The sequence below is a fragment of the Cricetulus griseus genome, chromosome X, assembly GCF_003668045.3.
Source record: "Cricetulus griseus strain 17A/GY chromosome X, alternate assembly CriGri-PICRH-1.0, whole genome shotgun sequence".
NCBI lineage: Eukaryota > Metazoa > Chordata > Mammalia > Rodentia > Cricetidae > Cricetulus > Cricetulus griseus.
The window spans coordinates 3,407,530-3,420,193 of NC_048604.1; positions in this window are offsets into that span (position 1 = coordinate 3,407,530).

The window sequence follows — 12,664 nt, forward strand, 5'->3', positions numbered from 1 at the left end:
ACGAGATTAACTCAAAAAAAAATCTATAGCCCTACTATATATGGATGACACATTGGTGGAGAATGAAATCAAAGAAACATCACCCTTTACAATTGCCACAAACAACATAAAATATGTTGGGGTAACACTAACCAAAAAAGTGAAAGACCTGTACAGTAAGAACTTTGAGTCTTGAAAGAAAGAAGTTAAAGAAGATACCAGAAAATGGAAAGATCTCCCATGCTCTTGGATAGGTAGAATCAACATAATAAAAATGGCAATCTTGCCAAAAGTAATCTACAGATTCAATGCATTCCCAATCAAAATCCCAACACAGTTCTTCACAGACCTTCAAAGAACAATACTCAACTTTATATAGCAAAACAAAAAACCCAGGATACCCAAAACAACTCTGTACAATAAAGGATCATCTGGAGGCATCACCATCCCTGACTTCAAACTCTATTTTAGAGCCATAGTTCTGAAAACAGCTTGGTATTGGCACAAAAATAGACAGATAGACCAAGGAATTGAATTGAAAACCCTGATATTAACCCACACACCTATGAACACCTTATTTTTGACAAAGATGCTAAATCTATACAATGGAAGAAAGATAGCATCTTCCACAAATGATGCTGGCACAATTGGATTCGGACATGCAGAAAATTGCAGGTAGATCCATATCTGTCACCATGCACAAAACTTAAGTGCAAATGGATCAAAGATCTCACCATAAATCCAGCCACACTGAATCTTCTAGAAGAGAAAGTGGGAATTACCCTTGAATAAATTGGCACAGGAGACCGCTTCCTGAATGCATGTTTATACAACAAGGACATATGTTCAACCATGTTCATAGCAGCATTGTTTGTAAAAGCAAACATGGTATGTACTCACATGGTATGTACTCACTTGCATGTGAATTTTAGACATAAACAAAGGATTACCAGCCTACAATACTCTTCACCAAAGAAACTACGAAACAAGAAGGACTCTAAGGGAAAAATTCATGGACCCCTGGAATGGGAAGGGGCAAGAACTCCTGAGCTAATTGGGAGCATGAGGGTAGGGGACAGGGAGCTGCCAGAATGAGAGCAGGAGAAAAGGAGGGGAGAGGAGGAAATGGAGGAGCAGAGATATTGAGTAGGAAGAAGAATAGAGGAGAGCAGGATGAGAGATACCATATTAGAGGGAGCCATTATAGGTCCAAGGAGTGATCTGACACGATGAAGATTTCCAGATATCTACAAGGTTGACACGAACTGACAATCCAGGCAATGGTGGAGAGGATAACCTAAATGCCCTTCCCCTATAATGTGACTGATGACTACTTTTTATGCCATCCTAGAGCCCTCATCCAGTGGCTGATGAATGCAGAGGTAGACATCCACAGATACTCACTGAACTGAACTCTTGAACTTAGTTGCAGAGAGGCAGGAATGAAGACCAAAAGAGTCGGTACCATTGTGGTGAAACCCACAGAAACAGCTGACCTGAACAAGACGGAGCACATGAACCCCAGACTGCTGTCTAGGAGGCCAGTACAGGTCTCATCCAGACCCCTGAACATGGATGTCAATAAGGAGGCCTCTGCACTCTATGGGGCCCCTGGTACTGGATTAGTATTTTTCCCTGGTGTAACATGGGACTTTGAGAGCCCATCCTACATGGAGGGATGCATTCTTGTCCTGGACACATGGGGAAGGGCCCAGGCCCAGCCCAGATTGATGTGGTGGACTTTGTGGAGCCCCGGTTGAGGGCCCTACCCTGCCTGGGAAGTGGAGGGTGGATGGGGTGGGTGGTAGCCCGGGGGTAGGTGGGAGGGGTGGGGGGAGAGGAGGGTGAGGGAGAAGGGATTGACCTGTGAAACAAGCTTGTTCCTAATTTGAACTAATAAAAACAATTAAAAAAAGATTAACAGGCATCTCCATTTTGACTCTTCTTGGATAGCTGAAGCAGGATGGTGTGGTAATTCCAAATATCCCTAGATCTTAAGCATGTTTATTTTTTCCTATTCCTCATAAATCTTACAATTCACACAAATGGTCTGCCACTCTCCTCTTACAATATTTGATTTTGAGTGACTATTTCTTGGAGGGTGTAAATGTCTATGAGAACATGGAAAATAATATCAGTTGTGAAACCTCTAAAATCCTTGTAAAAAAGCTACTTTGTCTGATGTCAATGGAGTCCTTAATTAGTCTAGATAATAAAAGGCCAGAGTCAGATATAAAGAGAAATGCTGAGAGATTGAAGAGGAGGAGCAAGCCACAGAACACCTTACCTCCTAAGCATCTCCACAGAGAAGAGAGTGAGTTCCCGTTTGTCCATGCTTATATACTGTTACTTCCCAGCTATGTCACTTCCTGTCTGTCTGTACAGACCTCGAGTCCTCTATTGTTAGCTAGTGGCAGTTTCTTCCCAGCTACCTCACTTCCTGTCTGTCTGTACAGACCTCCAGACCTCTATAGTTATCTAGTGGCAAGCTCCATTCTCTGACCGCCAGACAGGATTTATTTGTTCAAGAAAGATATCACCACAGTCTGAGAATTAGTCTAGGAAAAGGCTTTGACTGGACCTAGCTTGTGATGATACACTCTTTACTCAATAACATTATTAATATCTTTGTCCCTCAAGTTGTTTCATTCTTCAATGACATTATTTTTGAGCCTCCGTTTAAGCGCCACAATAAGTCCAGAAAGTAATCACATTTTCCTTGTTCCAGTGACCTGAATATGTTTTTCTGAGTCTTGGAAACCTAAAGCACAATGAAAAACTTGAGAACTGTTGTACTGCCATATATGCCATTATGTATTTTCCACAATACTATGGAATTATTAAACACATGTAGCTGATTTGTTTTAGAGCTCAGTGTGAATACCTTTGGCATAGTTCAAACGCACACTCAGAAAACGAATGACAGATCTGAATGAACAGGAAAGTATATGTTTTCCTGCATGTCTTTGTTGTTTTCCACATCTCAGACCTGAGGGACAAAGGAAGGTTCATCTAATACATGTGTTCCAACAAATAATAGGAGGTTCATAGATAGACCACATTATGAGCTGAATATGTTGCAAAATTCAAATACTGAAGTTGTAGCCACAAGAACCATAGACTATGACTATCCTTGGAGAAAGGTAATTAAGTTACAGGGGGAATGTAATTCTGTAACAGAACACTTAGAAAAAATGCACAAACCCTGAGTTACATCTCCAGTACTGAAGAAAGGGGAGAGGGAGGAAGGGAGGGAGGAGGGAGGGAGGGAGGGAGGGAGGGAGGGAGGGAGGGAGGGAGGGATGGGATGGGATGGAGGCAGAAAGAAGAGAAAATGAAAAGAGATTAGGACACAAATGTATTCTAAGACAGAAGAACAAAACATCCATCTACAAATCAAAGTGAAACCTCTGAAGTAACAACTTTCCTGAGAATAAGATCCTGGACTTCTGGCCTCTGGAACTGTAAGCTGTACTTTTTGTGGTTCCTAGGCCATGCTACTCTGTAGTGGAAACCATTGCAAACTATAGAGACGATTTCCTGAGAGCATTAATGAATTTTCAGTTATCTTTTTTCTGTAAATAAAAAGACAGGTCTCATCTGATTTTATGAAATATTATGAAATGCAAAAACCACCCTGTCACACATACATACAATGCTGATGAAGTTTTCCAAAACATCCTTTTTATATTTCTGTATTAAATGAGGAATTTCTAAATAGTCTTCACTGTTTATATCCATAGTATCTTTTTTAGGTAGTGATGTCAGAAGCCATAAAACTGGAATGAATCTATAGTAATCTTTGCTGCAGTCTGCCTAGGTGTACAGAAGAAGTCTTGACTTCCTTGGGTCAGGCCCATGCATATTTTTCCACTCCCAGCTAGGTTTTGGAAGCCCCATTTTTCTGGTCTTTAAGAGGGAGAATAGAGGAGATGAGACCATCAAACCAGGAATTAGATAGAATGTCTGGGAAATCCTCAATGACAAGGTTGCTACTGTTTAAGGGAGGCCTCACCCTCTCTAAGTAGTAAATGGGGTTTGAGGTGGAGGGAAGGTGGGGGAGCGGGAGGAGAGGAGGGAGGGGAAGCTGGAATTGTTGTGTAAAATAAAAAGGTTGTTTTATTAAAAAAGGAGGGGCAGAGATAAATCCTGCCTCTCCTTGGAACTCTGTTCTTTGAACATTCTGAAGGAAATTGGCTGTTTTTTGTTATAATCCCTGGCCTCTTAGACAGTACAGATATTGTGCACTTAACTATAAAGTCATTTCCCGATTTTCAGACAAGGATACATGTGTTTGTTGATTTAAATGTTCCTTCCTGCCATACACATCAAAAATCAAGAGTGTCAATGTTCCATTGAGGATGTGATTCCTCGCTGATAGTTCTAGTTTTCTGTGTGTATAAACAGGGTATTGGGGGAAAACAAGCTTGTTTCTGTTGTAACTGAGTAAAAACTTCATTTTCTTTAGCAGACAGTATTAGATACCTTTTCTTTGTGACTCAAGTCATCTTATGAGTATCGCTTATTTCCTTCTCACTGCACCATTTGTTCTATTGTTATGGTAATGACAATGCTAGTTTATTTCTTGCTATAAAGAAAATATTGCTTCTTGTTGAAAACAAAAACAGTACATATGATTACAAATAATAAAATATACAAGCACTAAATAGATGGCTGATTAGATAAAACACTTGTTTCATATGATCATTAGGGCACCCAGTCTGTCATCCCAGGACTTAGCTAGACTAGCAAGGATAAATGAGCTCTGGATTCAGCATGAGTTCTTGTCTCAATAAATAGAGTGGAGACAATTAAGGAAGACGTACAACATCAACTTCAGGCATCCACAAGCATGTGCATATGCATATGCATGTACATAGCCTGTATATTTATATATATACACTGGATATATATACACTGACATGGACCACAAACATTCACATGCAAAACAGCTAACCAACCAAACAAAACTCAGAATAATACAGATACATGTATACCAATGCTTTATTTCAGTGACAAGATACTAAACTGGGTACATTTTCTGTTTGATTTTTCTTTGACTTAGTAATTATGTTTTTATGCCCATATAAATGTATTTGAGACTTTGAATAACAACTGCAAAGAGATTTTTGTATAACTGTTATAAATGGATCCAAACTTCTAATTGCTTGATGAGAAACTCAGTCATTTTAATTGTACCTTCTTAAACTCAGTTGTGCTATATGGGTTATATATGTATGTCTATCCTTGTGTGCTTGATAGCCTATTTATATCTTAATAGATATACCTAGATAGTCTTCTAACATGGTTTATACAAGCATGCAGAAGATGTGCATTTCCTGATACCTAATATGCAGCACCATTAATGTTTTTCTTCTGCTCAATGTGTTTGTATATCTTAGATTGCTAGCAAAATTGAATATATTTTACATATATTTGCATTCATGTTATTTTTTCCTTCATATCATATGCCCAGTTCTGTATTATGGCTTTTGGTCTTTGTTTTGTTTTTAAGCTCTTTAAAATATTTGAATTTTAGAGCCATTAACACTTTGTGTAAAGACTCATAATCTCATCTTTATATACCTAGTATTCTAACTGTACATTATCATGCTACCATGATAATCTTTACCCCTTTGTCACTGAAATGGTATAAGGCTTTTATAATGAATGTGCCACAGATCAAATTCTTCTGTCTAATTGTGATTCTTCCCCACTCAAATGTTGAACTGGAGGATACTTTCCAATAGACTTCTCACATGCAGTTCTTTGCCTCAGAGTACTTCCCAAACAGCAGCAATTGGTGCCAGGAATGGTTTGAGAAATATGACTCTAAAAGGGGATGTGACTTGGACCACCCACGCAGGGGCTGAGACCAATTTCGTGAACTTCTGGTTCTTGATTGGAAGACTGAGTCAAGGATAAGGAACAATCAGTTGATTTACTCAGTTTTCTAGATTCTGAAATTTCTGAATCTCATAGCCTTTCAGAATGTGTTCCCTTTTCCCTGTTAAATAGTGTTCTGCACTTGCTTGAAATCCATGTAGCTTTGTTAGAAAATATGTGTGTCTCTCATTATTTGTCTTTATACAATCTCCCATATATCCTACATGCCAATTAGTGGGCTTACCGTATAGTATACTGTAGTAAAGTGAATCTACTAACAGGTAAGACAGACTATACTGCCGAAAAGCTACAAGCTTTTACCAGCATGTATTATCAAGAGAGGAAGTCTAGGGCTGCTGTAACATGGATGCCTCTATGAAACTCTGGAATTTACACTTTCTTTTTAGTGATGCTCATGCTTCGTATAGGAAGTTTGTCTGTCTGTCTGTCTGTCTGTTTCTCTCTCTCTCTCTCTCTCTCTCTCTCTCTCTCTCTCTCTCTCTGTGTGTGTGTGTGTGTGTGTGTGTGTGTGTGTGTGTGTGTGTATGTTGTATATTGGCAACCAAGACTCCAGAAGCACAGTCACTTAGCATCTCATGAGCCATCATTATCTTTCACCAGATTCAAAATACCCCAGAAGCTGTCTCTACAAATACATACAATTGCCTAATACAGATGGCACCGCTCATCTCCAAAAGTCCAGGATTCTGCATAGCAATTTTCCCATGAGGCCTAGCCTTAAGTCATACACAAAGGCAAAGGCGACTCTGACACTACAGCATCTGTAAGACCACATGATCCAAGAACTTCTTGGATCACAGTTTGACATTGCTCAAGTCTGTCTCCTACTCCCAGCCTCTTGACTTTTTTGTGCTACATGACACATGGGCCAGATAACTCATTGTGAGGTGACTACTTACTCCTAAGAACACCAGGAGACCAACCAGGCCTCCAATTACTTTTTATGTTTGGGACCTCAAGATGCAGCCATTTCTCTTATACATTAAGTGAGCTATCTTGGTATGTTTCTGACAAGTACACCCTAAAAATATCATTAGATTGGAAGTAGGCCACGGTGATTCTAGGATTTATCGTATACTTTCTAAAGTGAGATCATGTGCCCTGCAATGGCCTCTACTATGCTGGCTTCCACATAGTTACCACTTCCAATTAGTAGTATGTGACTCTGTAACAAGCAGGAGTGATATTGCCTATTGCTACTCTGGTAGCCTATATCTTTTAGGACTACATTATGGCTGGGGTGTTATATTCAGCATAGCCATTGAGGAAAACTGTAAATATTCTTGTCCCATCCACTCTGTTTGACACATCCTTTCATGGAATGAAATGCAATGGTAATATCTTTAAGAACTTAAAAAGTGACATTAATTGTTCATTCCTGATTTGTACATTCCTTCAATTTACTCTCTTTAGCTTTATCACTATACTATCTCTTATAACAGAGATCACAGACAGTATGGGAGTCACTCTAAATTTCAGGTATAACAAATACAGTTATGTATGCAAGGCAGCAAAGATAGTGACTGGATGTGAGCCTGACAGAACCCACAGAGAAACATACTTTAGATGGGATTTGTGTGATGGTTGATTTTGATTGTTAATTTGGTAGCATGCAGAATCACCCTGGAGACAAATCTCTGAGAATATATGTTATAGAATATCTAGATTGAGATGAAACGACCCACCCATGATGAGCTGGGGTTCTAAGCCAAATAAAAAAGAGAAAAGGTAGCTGAGCAGCAACATTCTTCTCTATACTTTCTTACTGGGGACTCAATGTCATCACCTGCTTCATGCTTCTGTTGCCATGTCTGTACCTCAAACTGTTGGTCAAAATAAGCCAGGTATTTTTATCATAGAAACAAGAAAATCAACTTTATTTATTACTTGCTTTCTATACTTTGCTCTACTCTTCAATGTTAATTCACATTATTATGTTCAAAAACTTATGAAATGTCTGTGTATCCTCAATTCTTTAAAGCATGTTATCATTTGAGTGAATATCTGAAAACCCTTTGGAGAAGGAGTTGGGATATAATCACAGTATGTTCTTACCATTGTGGTGCATGACACTTCTCCCTTGATACCTGAACACTTACTCTGTATATAGTTTACAGTTGTAAAACACGACTCAAATACAAGAACTGACCAAATCATTATGACTTTTTATTTAGAAAATAACTCTCAGCTTTCTGTTACTGTAGTATACTTGATTATCTGTTCCTGTACTATACATGATTGTGTATTTTTCCAAGTCTTTGCATCCTTTCCCCTATTGTCTACCAAGGAAACTCAGGCTTTCTCACTTAATTCAGTTTTCCTAAGCTTCCAGTGCCAGATTATGCCACATCTCTCGGTTTTCTTACTGGGCTCAAATAATATGTCTTCAGAAACCATCCTCATATAAATGGATTTCTGGCTATTTACTTTTGTGTTCTAGCCTTCTTGATAAAGCATCCTCAAATGTCTGTTACTGACTTCTTCCACACAGTAGCTCAGCTTTATACCATATCTGAAGGATTGTCTCTTTCCTTCTTTATCATACCTAGAACTTCCTATTTATTTTTCTTGAATTTAATTCCAAACATTGCCTTAGCAGGATAAAGGTCTCTAACTGATCTTCCAGTCATATCTGAATACCAGCTCTTAATAAAGAAGGGCATTCATCTTAAGGCTTTGAGTTTCCAGGGAAGTCTACAATGATTTAATTCTCTGTGTATGAATTCATGTGATATCACTCAGTGTTTTAGAATAATGATATTTCCCAAATACAGCCCTCACTTTAGTCTAATTAAGATGATTTGGCTGAACTTTTAGTTCATCTCTGTAGATTTTTCAAGTCTAACTCTTATGTTCTGGGTTTATTGCACTTCTGTTGCTGTAGAAAAGAACATCCTCTTAAGTTTCTGAAGAGGCTCCCTGACCATACTTATCCATTAACTGTTGTTAAGGACTTTGAATTCCTCTGAATCTTTTTGTGGGCTAATAGTACTAACTAGTAAGAACTGGCCAACACCACTCTGTATGCAGCCTTTACTATTGCATCCTTCAAATGTATGGCTCAGGAAACAAAATTCTTCCCATTGGATTGCTTTCACAAGGGTAACCACCATGAAATCTTCAAGATTTGGACTTAGTCACAGTGTGCAATGTACCATCTGTGACCCATGCACCAGTCAAGGAAGGTTTTACTTAAGGGTTTTTGTCTCTGACAGAGATGCTCACATTCTCAATGTGCTGCTGTGCTCAGTCTTGGAATAGCAGCATCCCCTTAAAGGAAAATAAGGCTTCCAAAGAATCATATTCATGCTGAAATTTATCTGAAAAATTCAACATAACTGAACAGTGATTGTATTTGTAGGACTGGAAGTTTTAAGCGATTCCCACAGCATGGCTGCTTTCTCACTAAGACCTGTTATCCATTACCTTTATCAGCAGAAGAGACCGGTAATAGTAGGATGCCATAAGTCTTGAAGGAATTCAGTCAGCCAGTTGGAAGCACTTTGGCTACACCAAGCTTCTTCAAAACTATCTAAGATTCATTTTGACTTCATACTTCCTTTACTAGAGAGTCTCTGTTCAGTGGGTAAAGGTGCTTGCTACCAAACCTGATGGGCTGAGTTCAATTCCCATAAACCCACAAGGAAAAAACAGCTGACTCCTGCAGGTTATTGTCTGACTTCCACAATTTGGCAAGAGCACACAAAAGCATGTGTGTGCACACACATAGTAAGTAAATAAAGGCCATAAAATACAGCATCAAAACGAATGGTTGCATTATAGTATTTTCAAACAAACATGCATATCTTTATACTTTGTGAGAATATATCTTTTTGGTCACCGATCTTCCTTCTCTTAGTTTCAAATCACACGCACACATACAGACCACAGACACAGACACACACACACACACACACACACACACACACACACACACACACACACACACACACAATTGTTTTGTCCTCCTTCCTAGATCAAGTTGTCTACTTTCATGATTTCCTTTCAAATTTCATGACCTACACTCTCCATCTAGTTTCATGACCTGTACTATCCACCCCCACATAGAAAGACATGCATAAAATTTTAAATCTATCTTGAGCTCAGAAACTATTTCTACTGAAAACTGACCTGTGACCGTGTGTTTGTTTTATCCTATATACTTTTGGGGTTTGTTATTATTTTGTATGACATATGTTATTTCCTTTGTAGTTTCTGGTATTTTATGTCATGTTTAGAAGGGTCTTTCCTATCCTGACTATGTAAACATACACACCAATATTATGCCTAGAGCGATTTCATCTTTTAAAACATAGGTAAAATCAATTTTACTAATCTTTACCTCATATTCCTCTTTCTCCCTCCTTTCCTTTCTCCTTGAAACAAGCACCTTTAATTTGGATATACAGGGGAAGGGGCAATTTTGATGTGTTTCAAATGCCTAGATGGCTGTCTCTATACTGTTTTTATTAAATATTCTTCCCTACCACAAACTTCTCTGATGTAGTGTTTTGATCCTTTTAGTCTCTAGATTTTTGAGCTTCTTCACCTTCCACTGTATTTAGTAACTAAAATGCCTACATTATGGTTGCCTTGTGTAAATTTACTTTTGGCTGCATCCCATGTGTTTTACTAATGTAATATTTTCCTCATTCATTTTTTAGGTGTACAGCCAATTACTATTTCAATTTCCTCATTTTTAAACACCTGATTTACATGATTTTTAAGACCTCAAATAGTAGAGATATTAGCTATTGTAAACTATTTTGTAGAACAAGTATGGAGTCGGATTTATGCTATTTCTAGGCTTCAAAGCATGTTTAAATGCATGTACTCACAATTTACATGCCTGCATTGCTTAAGAATCACATGGTCATTTCCCCTGTGTTTTTTTAATTTAAGATGAGAAAGGGAGGAAACATCTCCCTTGTTCCTGTAACTTTCTGTTTGCAGTGGGTTAGGACATCAGAAAATATGCAGTAGGGATAGAGGTACTTTTTCATTTTTATAGCACGTGGGACTAAATCTAGGGCTTTCACACTCAGCTGTGTCTCCAACACAAGGATATAGGTTTCTTGTAAGAAAAAGTGGTTGAACATCACAGTAAGGATGTTATGACAAAAATGTCAACTAATTACAGACACTTTGTCTCCTCTTGATCCCTGTTATTGCTTGATATAGAAGTGTCACAGGATACTAGGGCTAACAGTTCTCAATATACCTTCAGAAATTTCTTTTGAGAGGTAAACAACTTAGATCTCCAGCTTGACAAATGATTTCTATTTGGAGCAAAGGTATTAAGATTTCTGGAATATGAATTCACTCCACTACTGGCAGATTGTATGACTGTAGTACTGGTGGGTTGTATGACTGGAAGAAAATGCCTTTCTATGTGCCAAAGCATCTACATATTTACAGGATTCTACATCAAGGTGTGTGTGAAATGGACTTGCGTTGGTGGCATCTTGGGATTTTCTAGCTCTAATAAAATAGGAACAAGAGTGAAAAGCACTACAAAAGGAACACAGGGGATGAAGGTAGGTCAAAGAATATATGAAGGCAGCCATACAGACTTCTTGGTGCCTTTGTCACTTTTATCACCATAAATGAGAGGATACTGGGTGCATGTCTGGTACGTGGATAGGAGATGGGAGCAATGGTTGAGGCAACTGATTTTAAAATTTAAAACCTGAGCAGGTTGTAAGAGCAAAATGACGGGTCAGTGTTGTGAAATGCTGTTTTTTGCCTGTGGCATGACCTTTGCACTCATGAACTCCCAACAGCTGAGGACACATATACTGGACCTGCACAAGTCTGGGCCTGTTAACATTCTTAATGGATAAGGGAAGGGCTCCTGGGATTCTGCTCCTCCATAGGCAACTATTGGCTGTTGAGTGATGATGATAAGGAAACAGAGATTCATGCTTTTCAGCTGTGTACTTACTAGTGTGCCTCCATACTCCAAAGAACGTGTTCATGTTAGGCACCCATTGTTACTCAAGGGGTCTCAAAACTAACCAACCAACCAGAAAATACACATGAAAATGGGAGGGGGAAGTGGGCTTGGAAGAAGCAGAAGGGCAATAAGCGAGGGCACAGGGAGTGGTGTTGATCATATTGTGTTAGATATGTATATGAGATTGTCTGTTATTTGGTACTCTAATATTAAACAATAGATTTCACTGAAAATAAGTTTGGATGCAAGGGGAAAAACAGTCACATCTCAAATGCTTTGCTGATACTTTTATTCAGATATTTCCCCTTTACATGATGATGGCTAAAAGCAGATGGATTTCCCAATCCCACCCACCCCAATAAAGTACAGACACAGATTCTGTTGAGCATATACAAGCATTGGGGCATGTACAAATTTGTCTTGCTGGGCTACTAGAGACAGGAGTTCAACCTCTGGAGCAGTCTGAGCACCTCAGGCACTAGTTAGCATGCTTGCTGGGGGGCATTACTACTCTATGTGCTGCCAATGGGGTGCCAGCAGGGGAAACAGAATTAAGTCATGGTGATCGGAGCTGCATACCCCTGACATCTGCTTTAGCAGGTGACAAAGGGGCCTCCAGATTGCCTTCCAGCAAGACCCACAGTCTCATAGAAATCTGTACCTCAATGTTGCCATCTGCATAATGGAGAACAAACTGTGCCCAAAGGTGCCACAGGGCTCCAAATAGAAATTATTCATCAAAAAGTGTTTTGCCAAAGGGAAAATTCTATATAAATTTAAGGGATTTCAATTGATTGTGATTGTGTGAGTGCCCCAGGGATG